Here is a 12500-nt window from a genome sequence, read left to right as displayed (position 1 = left end):
GGTGAAGACCCACGAAGCCGAATGAAAGACGCTGCTCCAGGCGACGACACATCTCGAGGAGAGATTGCAAGCCTCACAGCGAGAAGTGTCTGCTCTAGAAAGAAATCATGACCTAGAGAAAAATCACAGTAATCAGACTCAAAAGAATCTAGGTGATCAGAGGAAGGTCCATATCCAGGAAACCACACATCAGTCGCTTCAACAGGAGGATGAAAAAATGAATGAGACATTAGAGGAACAAGAACGACTAGCATCCGTGATAAACAATTCTATGACAAATGAAAAGAATAAGAATAATGCTTTGGCTGAAGAAAACAAGGTAAAAGGAAACATGTTCTGTAAACATGGACGGCTGGAAGAAGCAAGTGAATGTTTCCTCAGAATATTGGATATGGACGACGATCACAAGGACTAGAGGCTAAGACTGGGATTATGCCTCTTGTTGCTTGGCAGACACAAGGAAGCTATGGTGCAGCTTGAGAAATTAGAGGATCAAGAAGGTTTGGTTGCAGCTGCCAAAACCCTGCAAAGAATGCAACGTCATGGCTGCCCATACTACATCCTAGGTATTGCAGAGGATGCTAATTTGAAGGCAATAAAGTGGGCCTATAGGAAGCGGGCACTGAAGTTCAACACTGATAACTGCCAAGGATCTGAAGAAGAGCGACATCGCAGAATGGATATCATGCAGAAGGTCAACTATGCTAATGATCTACTATGCGATGCTGATGAAAGAGGAGAATACGACGCAGTCAGGGAGTTCATCAAGCACCTGGTAGCTGAAGTGTTTCAAGATCCTCAGAAGGCAATGAAAGTAAAGAAGAAGAAACCTGGAAGGACAACGAAGAGGCCGAAAACTAAAAGAAACTAGGAAGAAATAAACAGAAGAAACAGCCTGTGATTAACCAAAATTGTGAAGGATTTTGACTTGTCACCAGGTGATGCTGCTGCATCGTGTTCCAGAGGCATTGCGATCTTCTTGGCCCATTCGATGGATTGACTGCAAGATGGGTGTTCACTGCTGCTCCCCCCGGCAGCAACCAGCAATGGGAGGTCCCCCCACCTCCTACACACCCATCCTGCAATCAAAACCATTGAATGGGCCAAGAAAATTGCACTGCCTCTGGAGCATGACGCAGCATCATCAACTGGACACCAGTCGAAAGCCTTCACATGGGCTGTTTCGTTGTAGTTGTGAAGACAAGCGTTGTGATCGGTCGTTTCAACAGGCTTCCCTAGCGATTCTCTCGTCTTCCTTTAAAGATGAAATCGAACTGTTATTTGGAGGAAGGAGGAACAGCTCTCAGGATGAGAGCCAACAGTTATTCGGCTGAAGGAGGAGCAGCTCTCAGGATGAGAGCTAACAGCTATTTGGAGGCTGGAGGACCAGCTCTCAGGATGAGAGCTAACAGATGTTTGGAGGCTGGAGGAAAAGCTCTCAGCATGAGATCCAACAGCTGTTTGGAGGGCCACAGGGCACAGCCTCTCCTGCCATATGATACCCTCTGGAATAGGTATCGATACCAAATCACCTATGAGTGGAGAGCAACTTCTGGTGTGGTGTAAAAACCCTAAGTTAATGGCTTCTACTTCATATGTGAATTGGGTTATGTATTGCATGTTAAATCCCATCTTTTGCATATACTGTTGTGGCAACCTCTGGCGTGGCGTAAAAACCCGTAAGTTCAATGCCTTCTAAATATGCAAAATGTGGGTTATGCAATGCAAAATGGCTCCAATACTTGCATATACTACTGTTACAACCTCTGGCGTGGCGTAAAAACCCGTAAGTTCAATGCCTTCCATATATGCAAAATGTGGGTTATGCAATGCATAATGGCTACAATACTTGCATATACTACTGTGGCAACCTCTGGCGTGGCGTAAAAACCCGTAAGTTCAATGCCTTCCATATATGCAAAATGTGGGTTATGCAATGCATAATGGCTCCAGTACTTGCATATACTACTGTGGCAACCTCTGGCGTGGCGTAAAAACCCGTAAGTTCAATGCCTTCCATATATGCAAAATGTGGGTTATGCAATGCATAATGGCTCCAGTACTTGCATATACTACTGTGGCAACCTCTGGCGTGGCGTAAAAACCCGTAAGTTCAATGCCTTCCATATATGCAAAATGTGGGTTTATGCAATGCATAATGGCTCCCAATACTTGCATATACTACTGTGGTAACCTCTGGCGTGGCGTAAAAACCCGTAGTTCAATGCCTTCCATATATGCAAAATGTGGGTTTATGCAATGCATAATGGCTCCAATACTTGCATACCACTGTGGCACCTCTGGCGTGGCGTAAAAACCCGTAATTCAATGCCTTCCAAATATGCAAATGTGGGTTAAGCATTGCATAATGGCTCCAATACTTGCATATACTACTGTGGCAACCTCTTGCGTGCGTAAAAAAAACAAAACCCTAAGTTCAATGCCTTCCATATATGCAAAATGTGGCTTATGCAATGCATAATGGCTCCAATACTTGCATATACTACTCTGGCAACCTCTGGCGTGGCGTAAAAACCCGTAAGTTCAATGCCTTCCATATATGCAAAATGTGGGTTATGCAATGCATAATGGCTCCAATACTTGCATATTCTACTGTGCAACCTCTGGCGTGGCGTAAAAAACCCGTAAGTTCAATGCCTTCCATATATGCAAATGTGGGTTATGCAATGCATAATGGGCTCCAGTACTTGCATAATACTACTGTGGCACCTCTGGCGTGGCGTAAAAACCCGTATGTTCAATGCCTTCCAGATATGCAAAATGTGGGTTTATTCATGCTAATGGCTCCAATCTTGCATATCACTGTGTCAAACCTCTTGGCGTGGCCGTAAAACCCCCCTAAGGTTTCAAATGGCCTTCCATATATGCAAAATGTGGGTTATGCATGCATAATGGCTCAAACTTGCATATTACTACTGTGGCCAACCTCTTGGCGTGGCGTAAAAACCCTAAGTTCAATGCCTTCCATATATCAAAATGTGGGTTAGCTCAATGCATAATGGCTCCAATACTTGGGCATTTAGACTACAGTGGCAACCAACCTCTGGCGTGGGCGTAAAACCCGTAAGTTCAATGCCCTTCCATATATGCAAAATGTGGGTTATTCAATGCATAATGCCTCCCAATACGTGCATAATCCTACTGTGGGCAAACCTCTGGCTGGTCGTAAAAACCCGTAAGTTCGATGCCTTCCATAATATGCAAAAATGTGGGTTATGCAGTTGCATCAATGGCTCCAATTACTTGCATATAACTACCTTGCCACCTCTGTCCGTGGCGTTAAAACCCGTAAGTTTTCAATGCCATCCATATATGCAAAATGTGGGTTATGGCAATGCCATCTGCTCCATACTTGGCATATTACAAAACCCTGTGGCAACCTCTGGCGTTGGCGTAAAAACCCTAAGTTTCCAATGCCTTCCATATCATTGCAAAAATGTGGGTTATTCAATGCATAATGGTCCAGTTACTTGCATATACTACTGTGCCAAACCTCTGGCGTGGCGTAAAAACCCGTAGTTCATGCCTTGCCATATCATGCAAAATGTGGTTATCAATTGGCCATAATGGCTCCAGGTACTCGCTATACTAACTGTGGCAACCCTCTGGCTTAAACCCGTAAAACCCGTAATTTCAATGCCTTTTCCATATATCAAAATGTTGGGATTAATGCAATGCCATAATGGCTCCAAGTACTTGCATATACTACTGTGGCAACCTCGTGGCGTGGCGTTTTTAAAAACCCGTAAGTTCAATGCCCTTCCATTATGCTAAAATGTGGGTTAATGCAATGCATAAATGGCTCCAGTACTTGCATATACTACTGTTGGCAAACCTCCTGGAGTGGCGTAAAAACCCGTAAGGTTCAATAATGCCTTCCTATATTGCAAAATGTGGGTTCTGCAATGCAATAAATGGCTCCATACTTGCATATGGGTACTGTGGCGAACCTCTGGCGTGGCGTAAAAACCCGTAAGTTCATGGCCTTCCATATAGGCCCAAAAATGTTGGTTATTCAATTGCATTAGGGCTCCCGTACTTGCATATACAACTGTGGGCAAACCTCTGACGTGGCGAAAAACCCGTAAGTTCAATGCCCTAGCCATATTAATGCAAAATGTGGGTTTATGCAATGCATGATGGCTCCCGTACTTGCATATATACTGTGGCAACACTCTGTGGCGTGGCGAAATAACCCGTAAGTTCAATGCCCTCCATATTATGCAAAATGTGGTGTAGCAAGCATACATGGCTCCAATACTTGCATATACTACTGTGGCAACCTTGGCCGTGGCGTATAAAACCCGATAAGTTCAATGCCTTCCATATATGCAAAATGTTGGTTATGCAATGCATAATGGCAAAATACTTGGACATATACTACTGTGGCAATCTCTAGGCGTGGCGTGTAAAAAACCGTAAGTTCAATGGCCTTCCATATATGCAAAATGTGGGTTTATGCAATGCATAAATGGCTCAATTACTTGATAACTACTGTGGCAAACCTATGGCGTGGCGTTAATCCCGTAAGTCAATGCCTTCTAAATATGCAAAATGTGGGTTATGCAATGCATAATGGCTCTAATACTTGCCATATACTACTGTGCAACCTTCTGGCGTGGCGTAAAAAACCGGGGGGGCCCGTAAGTTCATGCCTCTCAATAGCAAAATGTGGGTTATGCATTGCTAATGGCTACAATACTTGCCATATACTACTGTTGGCAACCTCTGGCGTGGCGTAAACAACCCGACGTGCAATGACCTTCCATATATGCAAAATGTGGGTTAGTGCAATGCCATAATGGCTCCAGTACATGCATATACTACTGTGGCAACCCTGGCGTGGCGTGAAAAACCCTTAAGTTCATGCTTCCATATATGCAAATGTGGGTTATGCAATGCATAATGCTCCAGTAAGTTGCATATACTACGGTGGCAACCTCTGGCGTGGCGTAAAAACCCGTAAGTTCAATGCTTCCATATATGCAAAATGTGGGTTTATGCATGCCATAATGAATACAATACTTGCATATATACTGTGGCAACCTCGGCGTGGCGTAAAAAAACCGTAGTTCAATGCCTTCCTATATGCAAAATGTGGGTTATGCAATGCATAATGGCTCCAGTTACTTGCATATACTACTGTGGCAACTTGGCGCCTGGGTTAAAAACCGTAGTTCAAGGCCTTCCATATATGCAAAATGTGGGGTATGCAATGCATAATGGCTCCAGTACTTGCATAACTTACTGTGGCAACCCTCTGGCGTGGCGTAAAAACCCGAAGTTCAATGCCTTCCTATATTGCCAAAATGTGGGTTATTCAATGCATAAAAAATGCTCCGTACTTGGGCATATACTTACTGGTGGCAAGCCTCCGGCGTGGCGGTAAAACCCGAAGTTCAATGGCCTTCCATATATCACCAATGTGGTTAATGCAATGCATAATTGGCTCCAGTACTTGCATATACTACTGTGGCAACCTCTGGCGTGGCGGTAAAAACCAACCGTAAGGTTCAATGGCCTTCCGTATATGGCAAAATGTGGGTTAAAAAATGCCCAATGCATTAATGGCTCCCAATAACTGGCATATACCTACCCTGTGGTTAACCTCTGGCGTGGCGGAAAAACCCTTAAGTTTCAAAATTGGGCCTTCCATATTAGGCAAAATTTGGGTTTAATGCAATTCATAATGGGCTCAAAATACTTTGCAATATCCACTGTTGGCAACCTCTGGCGTGGCGTAAAAAACCCGTAAGTTCAATGGCCTTCCCATATATGCAAAATGTGGGTTAAGCAATGCATAAAATGGCTCCAATTACTTTGGCATAACTCATTAACTGTGGCAACCTCTTGCGTGGCGTAAAAACTCCGTAGTTCAATGGCCTTCCATATAATCAAAATGTTTGCTTATTGCAATGCATACTGGCTCCAATACTTGCATATACTACTCTGGCAACCTCTTGGCGTGGCGTTAAAAACCCGTTAAGTTCAATGCCTTGCCATATATGCAAAATGTGGCTTATGCAATGCAATTAATGGCTCCAATACTTGCATATACTACTGTGGCAACTAACCTCTGCGTGGCGTAAAAACCCGTAAGGTTCAATGCCTTCCATATATGGCAAAATGTGGGTTATCAATGGCCATAATGGCTCCATTAAAAACCCTTGCTATACTAACTGGTGGCAACCTCTGCGTGGCGTAAAAACCCCCCGTAAGTTCAAATGCCTTCCATAATGCAAAATGTGGGTTATGCAATGCATTAATGGCTGCCAATACTTGCATATACTACTCTGGCAACCTCTGGCGTGGCGTTTAAAAAACCCGTAAGTTCAATGCCATTCCATATATGCAAAATGGGGTTATGCAAGGCATAATGGCTCCATTACTTGCATATACTACTGTGGCAACCTCTGGGCGTGGCGTAAAAACCCTAAGTTCAATGCTTCCATATCATGCAAAATGTGGGTTTTAATGCAATGCATAATGGCTCCAGTACTTGCATATTACTACGTGGCAACCTCCTGGCGTGGCGTAAAAACCCGTAAGGTTCAATGCCTTCCATATCTGCAACTGTGGGTTATGCAATGCATAATGGCTCCAGTACTTGCATATACTACTGTGGCAACCTCTGGCGTGGCGTAAAAACCCTAAGTTCAATGCACTCCATATATGCAAAATGGGGTTATGCAGTGCATAATGGATCCAATACTTGCATATACTACTCTGGCCAACCTATGGCGTGGCGTTTAAAAACCCGTAAGTTCAATTGCCCATCCATATATGGCAAAATGTGGGTTATTGCAATGCACTAATGGCTCCAGTACTTTGGCATATACTACTGTGGCAACCTCTGGCGTTGGCGGTAAAAACCCGTAAGTTCAATGCCTTCCATATCATGCCAAAATGTGGGTTATTCATGCAATGCATAATGGCTCCAGTTACTTGACATAACTTACTGTGGCAACCTCTGGGCCGTGGCGTATAAAAACCCGTAAGTTCAATGCCTTCCATATCATTGCAAAATGTGGGTTATGCCCCCCACCCCAATGCATAATGGCGCCAGTACTTGGCATTATACTACTGTGGCAAACCTCTGGTCGTGGCGTAAAAACCCGCCGTAAGTTCAATGCCTTCCATATATGCCAAAATATGGGTTATGCCAATGCATAATGGCTACAATACTTGCATATACTACTGTGGCAACCTCTGGCGTTGGCGTAAAAAACCCGTAACTTCAATGTGCCTTCCATATATGCAAATGTGGGGTTATGCAATGCATAATGGCTCCAATACCCCAGTGTGGCATGGGGGGAAGATTCCATCTCTCTTGGGTAGCTGGTGAAGCAGAGAAATGGAGAAGGGTCCATCCCTGGCTAAAATAAACCCCCATTTCTATGACGCTCCATTGGCAAGGATGCCCCAGGGGTGAGATCGTTTGCAATCGCTAAAGGCCCATAATTATATGTATGTCTGTATATATATAGATATAATATACTATATATATGTGTGTGGTGTGTGTGTGTGTGTGTGTGTGTGGTGTGTGTATGATATATAAACAATATACATATCATATATATATATATATATATATATATATATATATATATATATATATACAAAGTATACATATACGTGGTATACACAAAGTGTATTCATATACTGATACACAGCTAGGCAGCCGTTTTTAGTGTACACTTACGCACACATACATACATACATACATACATACACACACACACACTTAGACAGACAGACAGACAGACATATAACCACAACCACGCACACAAGTACGCACAATGCTTAGACGCACATCACCCACCGCTGCTCTTCAGCTAAAGGGAACAGAAAGAATGAGGAGCCTCCTTTAATAGTAGTGGAAGTGAAAGTGGCAGCTTTAATCAAACATTGTGTATAAAACAACAAGCGGGAGAATGTTAAATAAGGAGCTGGGAATAGGGAGTTTGGAAGATGGGCTACAAATAACCCTAGGATATTCAGTGGGAAACAATAATAATAATAAAAATTCAAAGGGATACTAATATTCTACCCGAGGAGTTGGAGGGGAAAAATAGTTTAGGTAATTTAATATCAGTCCTTCTCGTGGTCAGGTCGGCAAGGTGACCTTGTTGTGATTATGGCATCGTTAGTTCGTTTCCCGCTACCGGACATCGTGATCTCTTCAAATCTCTTTGAAGTTGGAGCTCAAGGCTTTGTAGTGACAAAAGTATCCAAGAAAAAAAACAACAAATAATTTGAGAAGTTGAGAGGGCATTGTGGCTATTACAATTTCATAGGTATCTGGTAAAAATGACTTGTAGATTCTACATATCAGTCGTGATGTTTATGTCTGTCTGTCTCTTTGTTAACGTTTGGAAATAGGGGGAGTTACTTTGGGGTTGTGTAACGTATGTATGCATGGAAGTGTAAAGACGTGAATTTACACACACTATATATATATATATATTATATATATATATATATATATATATATATATATAGTGTGTGTGTGTGTGTGTATTTACAAACACGCATAACAAAATATATATATATATATATATATATATATATATATATATATATATATATATATATATATATATATACATACATATAAAGGAGGCTGAATAGAGGGGGGCGCTGCCCTATTCCCAGATGTCAATAAACTCCAATTATGTACTTATCGTTGTTCATTTGAGTTGGAAAAGAAAAAAAGAAGAATATAACTCGCGACTGATACAAAGCTGGAATAGATAGATTATAGCCCTGCATCGAAGAGAACGAACCAGCCCATAGGCGTCTATAATCTGTCTCAAAGAATAAAAAAATCCAATAGGAAGAAGACAAAGAGTAAAAAGAAAGATGGAAGAAAATCGGAACTTAGAGGAGCATAACAAAGTCGGGTCACATCAGACCACCAAGTGACCCTGGACCGAAATGCACCCTATCTGTACTTACGACAACGTGTCGCCTACCAGATGAAACACTGCAGCACTCGGAACAACATACCTGGAAAGGAGAGAGGCGTTTAAGAGAGGCATTGAATCATTCTGAAGCTTCTAAGGTTCTTTTTTATCATATACGGTAGTGGCTATCAACAATTCATGTATAAAATTACTAGAAATTAAATGGGTGATAAGATCATTATCATTTTCATTGTTTCTTTTCATCTTTTCCTTATATATATATATATATATATATATATATATATATATATATATATATATATATATATCCTATATATATATATATATATATATATATAGATTAGTATATATATATATAATATATATATAATATATATATATAATAGCCATCGCTATTCAGAATATCAGGCGATGAAAGTACAAATATACAGAAAGATTAACAACGCCTTACTCAGTCGTGTGTGCGTATCTGTATTGTATAAGAGAGAGAGAGAGAGAGAGAGAGAGAGAGAGAGAGAGAGAGAGAGAGAGACGACAGGAGAGAGAGAGAGAGAGAGAGAGAGAGAGAGAGTTTACATAATCTCCGTAAGCACAAGGATTCCCCTTATGTAATCCCTCTGAAAAGATCTTGACCCAATGTTTGCAGAACAGTATTCCAAAGTTACTAGGGCATTCGACAGCTACTACACCAATATAGCCTAAACACAACAAAAAATGAGATTATGTCTAAGTATATTTTAATCTACTGAAAAAACATAACTGGAGTAGTCGGAAAATATGCATTTCAACATATACCTATTTTTAACATTAAAGCAATTTTGTTTTTCTTTAGAGAAAAACAACACGAGAGTCACTCTCACAATCGTAATTCAACTGCTGCATTGTGAATGAGCCCATTGTGCAGACATCTTCCGCAGAATTAGACGTTTCATACACCTACAAAGATTTCTCATCAGCAACTTGTCAAACTTCCATATACACACTGCGCCACTTATCTAGCGCATCCAGAACATTCAGACCCTCTCACTCAGTTCTTTGACACCATCCATCCATCCATCCATGCTTTCTAGGGCTTCATCTCCTCCTTCTCATTTCCGAATCACCTTTGCATCAACCAGTCGTCCTCCCTTCTCTCCAAACTTATCATCCTTACCATAATTCCTGTGCCACTTGTATTAACAAACAGCTAACCTCAAGAGCCCAAGCTTTTCTTGTATTTGCATTCAACATCCATTCTGTATATAATTCCATTAAGAAAATTTGGATCAACAGTCCAAGCCATACATTTCTAACTTTGGATTTAAGTCCACAAACAATCCAAGTTTAACTTAAATCTCCCAGTCACAAGTTCCCACTCTTCCGCTAGCCATATCAATATCTATTGCTTCATCTTCCTGTATATCATTTGTTTTCAAATTGCTGCCTCACAGAGAGAGAGAGAGAGAGAGAGAGAGAGAGAGAGAGAGAGTTAATGATCTTATAAATGGTTTCAACCTGCAGCCTGAGGATGACCCATCGAGGTCATTCTGCTTATCATTGCATCATGAGGTTGCATTTTGACGAAATATTGATTAGTCACGAACTAGATAAGTAATTCACAGATCAGGCTTCTAACATGCGAATGTAGGTTTCACGAGAGAGAGAGAGAGAGAGAGAGATAGAGACAGAGAGAGGAGAGAGAGAGAGAGAGAGAGAGAGAGAGAGAGAGAGCCGGTGAAATAAAACACAACCAAACATTAATTATTCATCGACCTCCACCTCTCAAAATATTTAGACAGAACACATGGGAAGGCCCTCCCACGCAGTTTCACGTAAATCAAATGAGGATTATTACTCATTGGCAGAGGAAGTAATTAGTTCGGCTATGCTGTTCAAAGACACCCTTCCGAATGGATATCGGGACAATTCTTGACATTTAATCAAGCACTGTACAATGTAGCGGGATTATCAACAAATGCTGTGATGATAGCTGTACATTCATCTGCATGTATATTATTACATAATAAAAGAATGCCAGTTAATGACGTGAATAAAGTATAAATAACCCCAGCTCAATGTGAAAAATTCTGTTTTAATTCACAAAGATGTTCCAAAAATCTTTATCACTCTGCGTGACTGACTGATCCATCTAAAAGATAACAAATCAAGATAAACCAGTGATAAGGGCAATGATGTGATTATATGCAATTAGCTTCAAATTGCATCCACTCCCGAGTTTATTTGACAAACACAATCACTGTGGGAGACTGAAATACTCATAACTCAGATAACAGGTCAAGGCATAAGTAGTATGGGCGTGTCTGACGTCATCAGGGCCGTATCGCCATGGAAATGGCGGCGATGGGACGCCAGGTACATCTGGCATCTCCATCTACGATTATCAATATTTATCTTAGGAAAATATATACCAAATCTTTGTCAAATTTTATTTTTTATTTTTTAGTAAATGAAACCCCCCCCCCCTCTCTCTCTCTCTCTCTCAGAACTGGACAAAGCGTCCGACTCTCCAACTTGACCCTACCTCTCTTTCTTTCATTAATAAGTACGTATTACTTAATCTCTTCCTTCCAAGTATTAGACCAGCTTCATTACTCCTTCCCTTCAATTTTCATTCCATCTCTTAACCTACCTTTTCCTTACTCTTTCTCTCTCCCTAGCTCTCTCGTTTCACCATAGCGAATGATTTTTAAAATCTCGCCCCCCCCCCCCGCCCCCCGCCCCCTCCCCACAAATATTTCTCTCTCACTCTATACAACAACCAACACCTTCTGCAATCTACAGGGTATCTAACAAAAAATATAAAAAAAGGAAATTTGGTAAAATTTAATCATTGTTGGAAACAGAAACCAGTTGTTGTTAACAGAAACATTGTTAAAACAGAACAAAAACACAAAAGTGAGATGTGGTGTTCTAAATGCTTTCCGTGGCCAGCTGCACAACGACGTAGACGGTCCAACCAACTTCCAGTCCCCGTTTGGATGACTTCAAGCGTGATATTGTTCCAAGCTTCCATCAACATACTTTGTAAAGATTGTATGTTCACTATAACTGAAGTTGATGTAGCAGTAAACTCCACGTGGTACAATCCATTAAGCCAGGAATAATGGTTCTGAGCCAGGCAACAGCAACAGCGTGTAATATACGTAATGTATATCTAGAATTCCTTGTTCTTTTTTTCTTTTTTTTTGTGGGGTACCCTGTATATTAAGGGAATGCGATATTTTTTACAGACAGGTAGGTGTTATAAGCGTGTGGGTAGGCTCTTTGGTCATACAGTAACCTTTATGAGAGAGAGAGAGAGACTATCTTTTTATTTCTTTCACTTTCAAAGGGAGAACCAAATTAGATAGTAAAGAACGTTATGACTAAGAATAGGTCTACGGTCATCACACTGTTCTAATACATATAAACAGCCATAACTTCATACGTACCAACAAGCGAATACTTGCATATTATACCTGTTAGCGTAGCATGCAGTACACTTCACTGATGACCATAAACATATTACAGGCACAATAGAATAAAGCATCGTAAGAGCCTTCGAGTAAAAGA

Source organism: Macrobrachium nipponense, chromosome 14 (genome assembly GCF_015104395.2).
Source record: "Macrobrachium nipponense isolate FS-2020 chromosome 14, ASM1510439v2, whole genome shotgun sequence".
In the NCBI taxonomy this organism is placed as follows: Eukaryota; Metazoa; Arthropoda; class Malacostraca; order Decapoda; family Palaemonidae; genus Macrobrachium; species Macrobrachium nipponense.
The sequence above is the reverse complement of the archived record's forward strand: the minus strand, read 5'-3'. Positions refer to the sequence as shown.